Source organism: Macaca thibetana, chromosome 2 (genome assembly GCF_024542745.1).
Source record: "Macaca thibetana thibetana isolate TM-01 chromosome 2, ASM2454274v1, whole genome shotgun sequence".
Taxonomy (NCBI): domain Eukaryota; kingdom Metazoa; phylum Chordata; class Mammalia; order Primates; family Cercopithecidae; genus Macaca; species Macaca thibetana.
The window spans coordinates 57,019,174-57,034,453 of NC_065579.1; the positions used below are offsets into that span (position 1 = coordinate 57,019,174).

Consider the following 15,280-nt stretch of genomic DNA (forward strand, 5'->3'; position numbering starts at 1 on the left):
GATTAGTATCACTCATGAATATAGATGCAAACATCCTTAACAAATATTAGCAAATAGTATTCAGCAATCTATAAAAAGAATTAAGTACAATAATCAAGCAGGGTTTCTTTCAGAAATTTAAGGCTGTGTCAATATTTATTTATTTACTTATTTGAGATAGGGTTTTGCACTGTCACCCAGGCTGAGTGCAGCGCTATGCTCCCAGCTCACTGTAGCCTCCACCTCTCTCTGTACAAAAAATAAAAACATTTAGCTAGGCATGGTGGTGTGTGACTATAATCCCAGCTACTGAGGAGGCTGAGGTGGGAGGATCATTTGAGCATGGGGGTTGGAGGCTGCAGTGAGCCATAATCATGCCACTGTACTCAGCCTCAGTGACAGAGTGAAACCCTGTCTCAAAAAGAAAAAGAAAAGAAAAGGAAACAAAAATTGTACAGACCAGAAAGGAAGAAATGAAACTGTTGCAACTTGTGGATGACATGATTGATTTATGTAGAAAATCCCAAGGAATGGACAAAAAATCCTTAAGCTAATGATTGAGCTAAGCAAGGTCACAGGATATAAGATACATGTACAAAATCATCTGTACTTCTATGTACTAGCAATGAACACATGGATATTAAAATAGAAAATGCAGTACCATTTATAATTGCTAAAAAGGTTAAATATTTAGGTGCAAATCTTATGAAACATGTATAGGACTAATATACTGGAAACTACTTGACACTTTAATTGACAATCTGAATAAATGAAGAGACATATTGTGTTCATGGACTGGAAGATTTGACAGTAAAGATATCTGTTCTGTAGAAACTGATCTATACATTTAATATAATTCCTGTCAAAATCCTAGCAATATATTTTTGCAGTTATAGACAACATCATTCTAAAATTAAAATGAAAAGGTACATGAACCAGAATAACCAAAATTATTTCAAAAAAATAAATACAGTTGATCTATAGTATCTGTGGGGGATTGGTTCCAGGACTTCCTGTGGATAGCAAAAATCTTCAGATGCTCAAGTCCGTTATATAAAATGGCATAGTATTTGTATATAATCTGTGCACCTCCTCCCATATACTTTGAAATCATCTCTAGATTACTTATAATACCTAATATCATGTAAATGCTATGTCAATAGCTGTTTACTGTATTGTTTAGGGAATACTGACAAGAAAAAATGTCTGGTCTGCATGTGTTTAGTATAGGCACAATTTTGTAGTTGAATATTTTTGATCCCAAGTTGGCTGAATTCGTATATAGGAACCCACAGATATGGAGAGTTGACTGTATAATGGGAGGAATCAGGATATCTATTTCAATATAGCTACAATAATCAAAATTGTGTTGTTGTTAGAGGGATAGAGACATAAAAAAATGGAACAGAATAGAGAATCCAAATGTAGACTCACTCAAATATACCCAACTGACTTTTTACAAAGGTACAAAAACAATTCAATGGAGGAAAGTTAGCCTTTTCAACTAACAGTGGTAGGGCAATTAGTCATCCACATGCAAAAAATAAAATAAAATAAAATAAGCTACAACTGTTTCATGGTTTATTAAAAAATTACCTCAAAATGAATCGTAAACTTAAATGTAAAATGTAAAACTAAAATTTTTATTTGAAAAATATAGGAGCAAATCTTTGAGATCTAAGGCTAGAAAGGAGTTATTAGACTTGACACAAAAAGTATGATCCATAAAAGGATATTTGATAAATTGGATTTCATTAAATTAAAAACTTGTTTTGTGCAAATGCAAATTTTGATTCAGGGGGTCTATGGTTGAACCTAAGATTCTGCACTTACTAAAAGTTTTCAAATGATGCTGAAGCTGCTGGTGTAGGAACCACCCTCTGAATAGCAAAAGACAGACACTCTGGCTTCTTACAGTCCTCAAATTATAGGGACAAATAATTTAATGGATAAATAAATTTTGTTATTTTATAGGGTTCACAATTTGGAGAAGTAGAGGAGATAATTTCAGTTGAAGGAATAATAGAAACACCTCAAAACCCAACTTTATAGCTGCATAAAATAAAAAACAAAATCTTATCTTTTCAAATGTCTTTAATTATCTAATATTCTAATTTTTTTTTTTCTAAAAAGAGACAATAAAAGGTTTCTTAATTCAAAGGTATAACTGGATAAGTAGATTTGTTTACAACTATTCTTGTGAAATACTTTTTTTAAAAAAATACGATCAACTTCTTTGAAAATAGCAGACACATACCTCAACTATCACGGGCTAATTTTTGGTGGATAATGTACATAACTAGGCAGAAATAGGCAAGCTGACATTGGTAGATTAACTATCAAATACTCTATCAAAACTCCATTTGTGGCCCTCACTTGTTGATCGATTTCTATTCCCACTTCGTCTTCTACCATCTTTTCAACCTCCTGAGTGACTCCCTTGTCGACTCTGTCTACCTGACCAGCCACCAGATCGACCACCTGACCCGCCTGACCTGCCCGACCAGCCACTTGACCAGTCACTCCTCTGTCTGGGATTAGAGTTGTTTCCATCATAATATTCTTCAGTTTCAGGTAATTTGCCTGGCACTGAGAGTATCCAGTTGGAATCATGCCACTCTGCCTGTAACCTTTCTGACTCAGTTGTAGAAACATCAAAGCAAACACCTATATTTCCTTTCAGGAGACACATGCTGGTAATCCGAGACACTGCATTCTTTCCAGGCACAGGTGACATCCTGTATTTCCTCTAGGCTTTCCAGAGTCATGGTCTTCAAGGGCGATCAAAGATCGTGGTTCAAAGCTTGATGCACCAGAAATGTGGGCTAAAGTTGTAGCCAATGCATCCACTGACCCTCGCTCTGTCGCCCAGGCTGGAGTGCAGTGGCCCGATCTCGGCTCAGTGCAAGCTCCGCCTCCCGGGTTCACGCCATTCTCCTGCCTCAGCCTCCCGAGTAGCTGGGACTACAGGCGCCCACCACCACGCCTGGCTAATTTTTTGTATTTTTGGTAGAGACGGGGTTTCACCGTGTTAGCCTGACCTCGTGATCTCCTGAACTCGTGATCCGCCCACCTTGGCCTCCCAAAGTGCTGGGATTACAGGCGTGAGCCACCGCACCCGGCGCCCCTTTCTCTTCTATCGGTCCCTGAGCTGATAGGTCAGAAAAAAATCAACAGCAGCATAAGAAACGAAAGTCAGAAACCTGATGATATCCATGCTTTTAGATTTAACCAAATCCATTGTAGAAGGAACACCTACACGTTTAAAAGTAATTGCTGCTTTTTGTTCCACTTATCTTAGTTGACCTCTTTCTCTTGGTTGATGAAAACATATACAAATCCCTGTCCAGCTCTACCTGTGCATCCAGAGCGATGGATATAGGACTCAACTTCCTGAGGAGGAGAATGTTGAATCACCAGGTCTACTTCAGGAATGTGCAAACTATGGGCAGCCACATTGGTTGCCACCAAAACTTTAAAACTATCTTCTCTGAAGTCTTTTAGTGTAATTTCTCTTTGTGACTGTGCAATGTCCCCATGTAAACACTGGGCATTCTGTTTTATATGTGGATTCATGGCCATTTCAGTTACATTCTTCTTGTTCTCACAGAAAATAATAGCCCTCCCTTCAGACCCACTGTAGACTTGAAGGACATCTCCAGTAACTGCTGGCCTCTGAGACCAATGACACTGAATGACCAAGTGTTCCACAGTAGTTGCAGCCTTTTGAGTCATTTTTCCAACAAGGTCAACCTGTTCATATCTGGATTTCATGAAATTTTTTTTGCAACTTTGTATACCCACTGTGGGCAAGTTGCAGAAAAAAGTAAAGTCTGAGGATTGTCTTCAGAATCAGTTTTGTAGGATTCGTGAATCATATATTCAACTTGCTCATCAAAACCTAAATCTAACATTTGATCCACTTCATCAAGCACAACATGGTGCAGTTTAGAAAGATCCAATCAGCCACTCTGCAGACGGTCATTATATGACCAGGGGTTCCAACCAAGATGTCAATACCATTTTGCATATGATTAATTGGGCTTTGATATGGTGTTCCACCATAAAAACATGCCATGCTGAATTTCCTAGTTTTATCTTTGAAGTCTTTGGCTACTTGGTTTGCCAGTTCCCTAGTTGGAGCCAAAACAAGTACCTTTGGTGTGCAGCTTTTTAAAAATTGTTTCTTAATTTCTTTGGAGTCTTTCAATCAAAGGAATGGCAAAAAAAAAAAAAAAAAGTCTTTCCTGTTCCTGTCCATGCTCGAGCTATTAAATCTTTTCCTTCATATACAGGACAAGGTCTTAACTTGAATAGGAAAGAGATATGTTACCCCTTGACCTTTCAGAAACTTTATAGTCTCTTCAGAAATACAGAAATAAGAGAAGGCTCCTTCTTCCTATTCACGTGTTAAGGTCTCCTCTAGTTTATTATCACTTGATTTATGAGTAGAACTATCTAAGGATGATATTCGCTTTGATTTTTTTTTCATATTCATCAATATTTCCATTTGGTAGATCTTTTCTTCTTATGAGATTTAGAGAATTCATCTGAAAGTCTATAAAATCCTTCTTCAGTGTCTCCATTTAGCTTTTCTTTCATTTTAGTTTTTTTTTTTTTTTTTTTTTTTGGCCTTGGGAACATCCAGGTCATCTGTAACATCATTTTCTCTTGTTTTTGATTTCTCATCCGAGTCATAATGGTGCCTTGACTTCCTTCTGTCACTCCAGCACTGTGTAATGTGTTTTCAGTTTATCTTGTTTAAATCTTCATAACAACCCTATAAGGGAAGTACGGGTCTATAATCCCTTATCCGAAATTGTGATATCCATAGAGCTCTTAGTGATAAGGTCAGAGGGGTAGATTCCGCTTCCTAAGGCTATACAAAATAAGCCTCATTCTTTTGTTGAATGTCAGCCTTCAAATACTGCTACCTTAGCCGCTTCAGCTGATTTCTTTTTTCCAGGTCAAATGTCTCCAGTAAAAATTTTATCTGTGCATTTTCCAGCATCTTGTGATCCTCTGAGTGTTTCAGGAATTTCTCCCTTTGCCCCCCGTTTTATTTTTGGAGGGCAGGGGGGTGGGAGGAGGAAAGATGCCACAACTCCTCTACAGGCTCCTTGAGGTCAGGGACCATTTCTTACTTAGTTTAAGCTCCTTGATGCTCAGCAAAGAGTATGGTACAAATTAAGGTCAATAAATGCCTTTTGCCTCTCCTTCTTCTGGCTCTCAGACTCCTCCAAGGGTATTTCCAGCTCCATAATGTCCCCCCAAGGAGTTTCCCAGGCATTACTGGCCACCACTGCCTCCCTCTGGGCACAGGGGCCACAACCACCTGCAGTCAGCAACAGCGTGGAAGGAAGTCGGGCCTAATGCTTTATTCAAATGGTACCGATATTGAAAATGATGAACTATTCTGATGAAAAATGATCAAGTTTCTGCATGAAACCTCATTTTACATTGATTTTATGGCCAAAACATAAGCTTCTGAAATGAATATATCATAATACTTAAGTTACTTTATTTATTTACTATTTATTTATTTATTTTGAGATGGAGTCTTACTCTGTCACCCAGGCTCGAGGGCAGTGGCGCGATCTTGGCTCACTGCAATCTCTGCCTCCTGGGTTCAGGCGGTTCTCCTGCCTCAGCCTCCTGTGTAGCTGGGATTATAGGTGTGTGCCACCAGGCCGAGCTAATTTTTGTGTTTTTAGTAGAGACGGGGTTTCAGCACACTGGTCAGGCTGATCTCACTACTGACCTTATGATCTGCCTGCCTTGGGCTCCCAAAGTGCTGGAATTACAGGTGTGAGACACCATGCCTCTCCACTTTATTTCTTATTATGGGAATTTGTATTCTCGTATTTTGAATTCATACTTTTTAGCCCTGTGTGAATCCGTGTGTACAATCATCACAGGCTACAAAAAGTCCTTAGGGAATTTTGGATTTAAGTGTGTTGTTGCTCTTTAAATTATTAGACAGGGTTCTCCATTCTCAGTTCTAATAGAAATGAAATCTCTAGTTTTATCTCCTAAAATGGCATTTCAAATCAGATATGATGTGTATCCAAATTTATTTCCATATTTTATCCATTATTTCTGTTTTTCTAACAAAAGAGGATAAACTAGCTTGAAAGTAAGCATACACTGATTCCAGTTTACAAGAAAATAAAATTTCATCAAGAATAAATGAATCCTAAGAAATGAAATAATTTTTTATATGTTAATGATAAGCACTCATTTGACTGGATGTTAGAAATACCACACAAAAATATTTGCAAGAAAAAAATTTCTCATACGTAATTAACCAGAATTAGGTCAGAAATGATATATTTTCCTTTGTAAGACCGTTTAAAAGGATAAATACAATGTTTTTGTAAGATTGCTATACTCCAGAAAAGGTGTTAAAGTTTACATTGATGATATTCATATAAGTGGGGAAGGCAAAAATACTTTTATCAAACATCATATTGTGGTACAAAGAGCATCAAACTAAAAAGCAAATTTACAGAGGCAAATACACTAGGCAGTGTCCTAGGGTAGAGGAAGCTAGTGACAGGGAATAAGAGCAAATGGGCACTTGGGACCTTACTGGTGTGATGAAAATGTTTTAAAACTGATTTATGGTGATGTTTGTACAAGTTGGTAAACTTACTAGAAATCATTGACTTATTCCCTTGAAGTGGATGACTTATGGGCTGTGTTAGTCCATTTTCAGACTGCTATGAAGACATACTTGAGACTGGGTAATTTATAAAGAAAAGAGATTTAATTGACTCACAGTTCTGCACGGCATAGGATGCCTCAGGAAACTTACAATCATGACAGAAGGTGAAACAGGCAACATCTTACATGGCAACAGGCAAGAGAAATGAGTGAGAGCAAGGGAAATGCCAGATGCTTATAAAATTATTAGATTTTGTGGGAACTCACTCATTATCATAAGAACAACATGGGGGAATCCACCCCCATGATTCAATTACCTCCACCTGGTCCCTCCCTTCACACATGGGGATTATAATTCAAGGTGAGATTTGGGTGGGGACACATAATCAAACTATATCAAAGGCTATGTAACATATTCCTCAATGAAGTATTCTTAAGAAAAGAGCATTTTGGCCAAACAAGGTACCTCATGTCTCCAATCCCAGCACTTTGGGAGGTTGAGGCAGGCAGATCACTTAAGGCCAGGAGTTCGAAACCAGCCTGGCCAATATGGAGAAACCTCATCTCTACAAAAATTACAAAAAAATTAGCTGGGTATGGTGGTATATGCTTCTAATCCCAGCAATTTGGGAGGCTGAGGCACGAGAATAGTTTGAACCCTGGAGGCTGAGGTTGCAGTGAGCACCACTGCACTCCAGCCTGGGTGACAGAGCAAGACTTTGTCTCAAAAAAAAAAAAAAAAAAAAAAAGCATTTTACTGACATTCAGGAGACCATGAAAGACAGCACTTGTTCTGCCACTAAATAGCTGTATGACCCTGTATGAACAAGGAGTGTATTCATTAAAGATCTTTGTTTCATTATCTATAAAGAATTGGGCTAAATAAACCCCAATGTATCTCTTATCTCTTCCTATTCCAAAATTCTGTGACTATTTTGGCAAAGTAACCTCAATGAAAGCACTTTTTTCCTTGAAAAATATCTAAGTATAAAATCTCTTCTGAAAAAAATTAAAATCACAAAACCTTCTTTAAAAACTTCCCCAAAGAAATTGTGGATCCAAGACACTTCAAAAGAAACTTTATTTATCAATAAAGCATTGTTGTTGAGGGAATATTTGTATCCTTCCAAAACATATGAAATCTAAGCCACTACACAGCCTATAATGAAAATGTCTGAGGTGGGAAGATATAACAAGAAAGAAAAGAAAGCAGATTTTAAACCAATGTTTATGTGTTTCATAGACCTTTGTGAACTAGAATGAAACCTATAAGGATGATTTAATGAAGCGCATATACTTCTAATTTATATCCTCTTTCAATAGGAAACAGTTATTAAGCTTGAATACAGGTAAGAGACCACGTAATATCCTGTAGATATGGGTATATACAGATACGTACATGTCTTATATATTTGCGTGTGCATGTTTGTATATATAATGCAGTGTTAACTCTTTTCTGGTGATAGAAAGAATACATTACTGCTTCATTTTGCTATTGAAATATATCTAAAGAACATGGACCAAGAAGTGCCTTAGGTTATAGAAAATTAAGGATGACTTCTACATGACGATAATGTTAGTAATTTTAACTCTTGTGAAAGAAATCATTTAACTCCATAGAGCCTACATGGATAGCATTATTCAAATCAATGGAATTTTCTTCTCAGTTTTTTTTTCATGCAAAATAAGGGACATTCTTCAGAAAATTCTGTGATACTTCTTATCTAGAAAATAATTTGATAAGTTTAATATTTATGCCTTAAAAACATAACATCTGGCATATTATACTCTGGTAGTTTGTATTCTTGTCAGTGAAGCTAAGCTGGGAATTAATTACATTTTCCCTAAGTCTCTTTCTTGTATCTCTCCAGATTGAAGTCGTCCAGGAAAGGAAGTTACATGCTATTTAGAAAGTGTAAAAAGCAATGGCCATAACCATTTGAAAATCTTCTCATAGGCAGAATCAGAGACAGACAGAAGAAGGGTACCAGACAGGGGCCAGCTTGTCATCACGCCTTTCTGCTCCACATCTAGCTTTTCTTGACTACTGTTATTGTTGACCAACAGAGCCTCTGATCCATCCCAGATGCTTGCCTATGGGCACACAGAGGTCGTGGTTATTCAGAGGCAACAGCTTTTCATAGACCTCTCCACAGATTTCCCCTTTGTGGTCCTACTTTGTTGGCTAGATATCCTCGGTTTCTCAAGGGGACTGAGTGGTAACTCTGTCTCTGATCCTCAAACTTCTCTTTAAGTCCTCTTCTTCTCCAGCTGTCTCCACAATTCTAAATGAAATATCTTATCCCACAACACCCATAGTGTTTTTGCTCCTTGGACTAAACCTTAATAGATACAAATTCCTAACCAACGGAAGAGAAAACCTAACTAAAATAGTGAAGAAAAATATGAAGATTTTAATTAATTCAAAAACCCAGAAATATTTATGGATGAAAGTGGTGGAAGGTAGTCCAATCACAGAATCTCTCTTATCCAGTAAAATGAAGAAAGAGAACAGTCATAGATTCACTAGCAACAACCAAATAAGGAAAGGGTCCAGTCTCATGCAAAAACTTCTAAGAGTGGTGGCCACCAAACAGAAACAAAACATTCATCCACTTCTGTAAGCAGTTGCCCAGAAAGAAGATGAGTTGAAAAAAACCTGACAATTCTGGCTATGAATGGATTCCATTTTGCCAAGAGATGGTTTAAAGTAATGAGTCTCAAAATGAGGTCTGCAAGCAGTTTCAGGAGATCTGTGGTCAAAACCCATCTTACAAACAGTTTCAGGGGGTCTGTATGGCCAAAACTATTTTAATGACTATATTAAGGTTTTATTTGTCATTTTCACCATGTTAACATTTTTTCTAAAGGTACTAAAGCAATGGTGGATAAAACTGCTGGCAGTTTAACAAGAATCAAGGCAGTGGCACCACATTTTCTTGGTAGCCACTGTATATCTAATCACCGCACATATAGAGTAAAAAATAAACCAACAATTTCACTTAAGAATGTCCTTGATGAAGGTGTGTATTATGGTTATCCCCATTTTACAGATGAGAAAATTGAGATGTACAGATGTTAAGTATCTTTTTCAAGGTCAAACAGCCAATAAGTGGTAGAACTGGAATTCCAATCTGGGCAGTATGGCACTAGAAAAAAAATAGACAGACAATTCGATTTATTCATTCACTGTATTTTTATTGAGTACTTAATATGAGGCAGATTCTACTCCAGGGACTGGAGATACAAAATAATTATCCATCTGTCCACCCAAACATCCATTCATTATTCTCTCTGCGTATGTGCATAGAGACCTATGGTAATTTCTGGGTAGTATAATTTTAGGTTAGAAGCCTCTCTCTTCTTGGTAGTTTTTTGCACTGCTTGAATTTTACAAATAATGAGCAAATGCTATTTTTATTAAAAACAATAAAGTAATTATTCTTAAGACAAAACTGAACACAACTGATTTCTCTTTTGAAGAAAATACAAAGTAAAATTTCAAGTCTTAAACTTAAAGGAGTATGAAAAGACTGCTCTGTTCTTTCTTCCACTTTTAAGTATTCTTTCTCCCCACTACTTACATAGCAACAGAATATAGTATGTGGAAAATTCTTTTCTAAAACTGATTTAGAAGACAAAGTCTCCAAAATCTTCCCATCCCACACAGAAGATACTAAAGCAATTCTTTTTAAAATACATTATTACAAAGATTCTTTAGAAAAAATTAACTGAAAATTCTAGTGGTATTATTGAATCTCAAATAAAAAGAAAGCTAATGATGAAGTTATACATAGAACATCACTCATATGCACACTTTTCAGAAATTAGACACTTGCCTTCAGAGGAAATGAGTTCTGTGAAAGTGAAAATGGCATATTCAACTAGTCTTCTTATTCCTGGGGAGAGAATAGCATACGCATTTTAACAACATCAGGAATACAGAAAAGTATGCCTCCTAATAAAATCTACATGTTTCTTTGTAACCTGATTGATAGTGCTTTTTCAATTGATGAAATTACTAAGATATTTGAATTTAAAATTTTTCTCAGTTTTGGTTTTAATTCACATTCACTGTGCATATAATGGATAGGACAATCATATGCACTAATGTATATTTTAATTTTATAGGGTGAAAATTTGTAATGCTCCAAAGCTTTTGTTTTCAAAACTTTTGGACCAGTACAGGGTGCTTTTTTTCTTTTCTCTACCAAAACTTTTTAGGGTTTCAGAATAAATTGGCCTTCCTAATGTGGAAGTCTAGGAATCTGGGTATCCAGCTTCTTAGAACCAATAATTCCCTTTATTATAAAAGTATTCGAGGAACATTAAACGCACTGATTGAGCCTATTTGTTCTTCCAGGATCCAGACCTCTAATCTTTATTCTTTAGACATGTTGTTTCCAAATGCCAGTCTTAGATTGGTGCTGAACTGACCACATACAAATACAAGCAGAGCTTATTAGAAAGATACATTTATAGTCTCTACTTTGAGAGATTTTGACTTAGTATTTTAGAATTGGAAGCCAAAGTTTATATTTGTGAAGAGTTCTCCAGATGATTTTCATATATAGCCAGATTTGAGAACCACTTGACTTAGAATATCCTAAAAAATGATGACAGAGCTGTGATGTCACATGGAAGCAAGCACTTCCTTGGTTAATTTACTGACACCCCAAAAAAGGACATGGAGAAATATCTTGCTAGATTTCCATATTCTCCTGTTTCCCAAGTTTTAGTCAGAATTACAACTAAAGAAGCCAATAAGCATTTGTGTTAGCTGAAACACTTAAAAACTATTAAAATATCAAAACTTCAGGGGAAAGAAACATTTATCATGAAGCTAAAGAAGTTTAAGTTCCACAACCAATCACATGCATGGGCAATTCTGAATGCTGATTATTGTTGAAAGTGGCAGTGCCCTGAGTGAAGACTGGAAGCCAGGTTGCAATCAGAATGCATTCTTTGTAACTGTATCTGGGAAATGGCCTAAAGAGATCTCAGACAAAATGTGTCTGAATCTCCAAGGCACCAATGCACTTATTATTGTTTTTATTGTAAATAAATATTCATTTTTTATCTAATTTTGTATTCATGATTTGCATACTTTTTCTTACAGTTGTCTTTCCCAAACAAACACTATTCAAGTCCTATATAACCTGGATCCACCCATGTATCAATGGTCAGTATTAAGGATTCAGTGCAGAAATATCAGGGCTATTTAGAGATATTCCACTGGGAAAAGATTACACGTGAGATCACTTGATAATACACATTAGCAGATATTCTTTGAAGAATCCTCTAAGAAGAATTTGGGTAGAGGGTGCAAAGGTCTTGTAGAAAGAAAGAGCATGACATATTCAAGGAAATAAAATTAATAGGTTAGAAACTGAAGCAAATAGTTCAAGGGGAGGTTGAGGAGAGATGAAACCACAGGAGTCAACCACTTAAGCCACATTAAGGAGTTTCAACCTTGTCCTTAAGGGGAAAGGAACTACCAAAGTGTTCTAAGCACAAAGTTGACAGGAGAAAAATTATATTTTTGCAAATTTATTCTGGGCTGTGATGTGTAGATCAGAGGGTTATCTTAGTCCACTTTTGCTGCTGTAACAAAATACTACAAACTGAATAATTTACAAATTATTCAGTCTTGAATAATTGGTCTCCTGGTTCTGGAGGCTAGGAAGTTCAAGATCAAGGTTCTAGCATTAGTGTCTGGTGAGGGGTGCTCTCTGCTTCCAAGATACTGTCCCATTGCTGCAGCCTCCCGAGGGACAAACACTGTGTCCTTTCATAGCAAAAGTGACAGGCAAGAGGGTGCTCTCTTCAACCTTGAGCCCATTTATAAGGGTGCTAATCCTGATAGTGACTGGAGACAGACAAATTCCTTAGGCAGACAGGGACAATCCCCATTGTAACCCAACCTTCAAGCCAAGGACAGTCTAAAACCTGAAAACCAAACTGCTAATTCTGGATAGAGTCCATGACAGGAGTGGGAACTTCCATCCCTGTCTTGCCCACTCTCTCGATTGGTTCCTTCTGAATGATGCCTTTTCAATCCAAAGGTACTTTTTCCAAGACCACTCATGGACAAATCAGCATGCATTCCCCTATTTTAAGCCCATAAAAACCCCAGACTCAGCCTCACAGACAGCAACCCACTTTTGGGTCTCCCTCCCACTGAGAGCTTTCTTTCTGTGGCTCAATAAAGGTCTACTCTGCCTTACTCACTCTCCAGTGTTCATGTACCTTATTCCTCTTGGTTGTGGGACAAGAATCTAGAATTCACTGAAATGCAGGAATGGAAACCATGCTGAGCGGTGGGCAGTGGGAATAAAAAATCTATAACTCTCTCTCCTTCTCATGAACAATGGGAGAGAAGAAGTGAAGCTGCTGGGCACAAAACTCCCTCCTACTCACCAAGGTATGGGAGTGAAGAGGCGAAGCCACTGGTGCCACTCCCTCCTGCTTGCTGAACTATGGGAGTAAAAAAGCTGCAACAGTCCCATTCATGAGGGCAGAATCCACAGGTCTAATCACCTTTCACAAATCATACTTCTTAATACTATTGCATTGGGCATTAAGTTACAACATGAGTTTTGGAGAAGACATCTGATTTAAACCATAGCATTCCACTCTTGGATCCTCAAAATTCATGTTTTTTTCACATACAAAATACATCATTCCATCTCAATAGCCCCCAAAAGTCTTAACTTGTTTCAGAATCAACTTTAAAGTCTAAGTCCAAAGTCTTATCTAAATATCATGTAAATCAGATATGAGTGAGCCTCAAGGTATGAGTCATCTCAGGCAAATTACTCTTTAGCTATGAGCCTGTGAAATCAAACAAATTATCTATTTCCCAAATACAATGGTGGGATAGGCCTGACACAGACATTTTCATCTCAAAAGGGAGAAATAGGCAAGAAGAAAGAAGTAATACGTTTCAAGTAAGTCCAACACCAAAAAGGGAAAACAACATTGAATATCAAGGCTTGAGAATAATCTTCTTCAGCTCTATCTCCTGTCTTATAGACATACTGAGACTGAAGTTGGGCTCCAAAGGCCCTGTTGGATCCCACCCCCATGACTTTGCTGGGTGCTGCTCATGTAGCAGTTCTTACAAGTTGGAGTCAGGTGCCTGCAAGCTGGGATTGCACTCTGGCAGTTCTAGAGTTCTGGAGTTTCAGGACAGCCTTACTCCCACAGCTTCATGAGACATTGCCTGAGTAGAGACTCTGTGGTGACTCCACCTTCACAGATCTGCTAGGCATTGCCCTGGTGGGGACTTTTTGCAGTGGCCCCACCCCATGACTCTGGTAGGCATTGCTCTACTGGAGACTTTCTGCAGCCACCCTGCTCCTGTGGCATTTCTTTGCCTGGCCTCCTGAGACTCTCTGAGTCATCCTTTGAAATCTAGGTGGAGGTAGCAATGCCTCCACAACTTGTGTACTTTGCATGCTTGCAATCTTAGCACCACTTCAATGATGAATGTTGATACCTTTTAACCCCACAGTTGGGAGCAGTTCACTAGAGTATGGGGGAAGAGAGACTTGAGGTGGCCCTGGGCAGCAAGCCCTAAGGTTCCACAGGTTCCCTGGGCCCCTCCTTTGAAACTTCTGCCTTCAAGGCTCTGTCATTCTTGGCCTATGATGGGAGTGGCAGTCTCAAAGATCTCCAAAATGCCTTCAGAATGATTCTTCCATTGTTTTGATCAACAGCACCTGGCTTCCCTCTATTCATACTAATCTTTTTATCAATGAGTAGCTTGGCCACACCCTCAGTTTTCCCTCTTTAACCATACTTTCGTTCTTTATATAACCAAGTTGAAAGTTTTCCAGATCTTTACCTTCTGCTCTAGTTTTGATTGTAAATTCCATCTTGAGCTATTTTTTCTCTTCTCACACTTTACTATAAGCGGTTAAGAAAAACCATGCACCACCCTGAACACTTTGCCTAGAGATTTCTTCCACCAAATGTCTTAGTTCATGGCCCTTAAATTTTGCCTTCCACAAAGGATTAGGACATGAACATAATTCAGCCAGTTTTTTGCCACTCTGTAACAAAGATGACCTTTCCTTCAGTTTCCAATAAGATATGCCTTATTTCCATCTAAGATGTCTTCAAAATGCTCTTTTCTCTCCACATTTCTACCCACAGTCTGTTCATGACCACTTAGATAATATCTAACACTGAAGCTCTTATACTGCTTTTCTCTTCTGAGCCCTCACCAGAATTGCCCTTAATGCTCCATTCACAGCAATCTAGGCTTTTTCTGGCATGCACTTAAAAGCTGGTCAAGCCTCTACCCATTATCTAGTTCCAAAGCTGTTTCCATATTTTCAGGTATTTGTTATAACAATACCTTACTTATGGTACCAACTTGTAAGCCAAAAATAAAATCCTAGCCCTCAACCAAATGACTGGACCCTCTTTGGGCCAAAGAGACCCCCAGAGAAATCTGAAAAACTAAATTCTCAGCCATGACAAAAAGGGAGGTCAGGCACTCCTTGTTATACTCTCTTCCTGTTGGAGTTTAGGAACAACTGACCAGCATTGACATTAAAATAGAGATCATAAGCCTGATCTCTTTGAGGCAATAAGATATTAAATTCCTGGTACAGCATTACATGAC

At 37.8% G+C, this 15,280-nt stretch overlaps 2 protein-coding genes and 1 pseudogene across 2 annotated transcripts in view; all 3 read right to left on the reverse strand.

The window, feature by feature from the left end:
- The window catches only part of DHX36 (DEAH-box helicase 36), a 407,284-nt gene that overhangs the window by 81,524 nt on the left and 310,480 nt on the right, over nt 1-15,280 (reverse strand). The gene's annotated exons all lie outside the window — the stretch shown is intronic.
- The window catches only part of GPR149 (G protein-coupled receptor 149), an 89,433-nt gene that overhangs the window by 17,250 nt on the left and 56,903 nt on the right, over nt 1-15,280 (reverse strand). The window lies entirely within an intron of this gene.
- LOC126947675 (ATP-dependent RNA helicase DDX50-like) lies at nt 2,312-5,269 on the reverse strand (annotated as a pseudogene).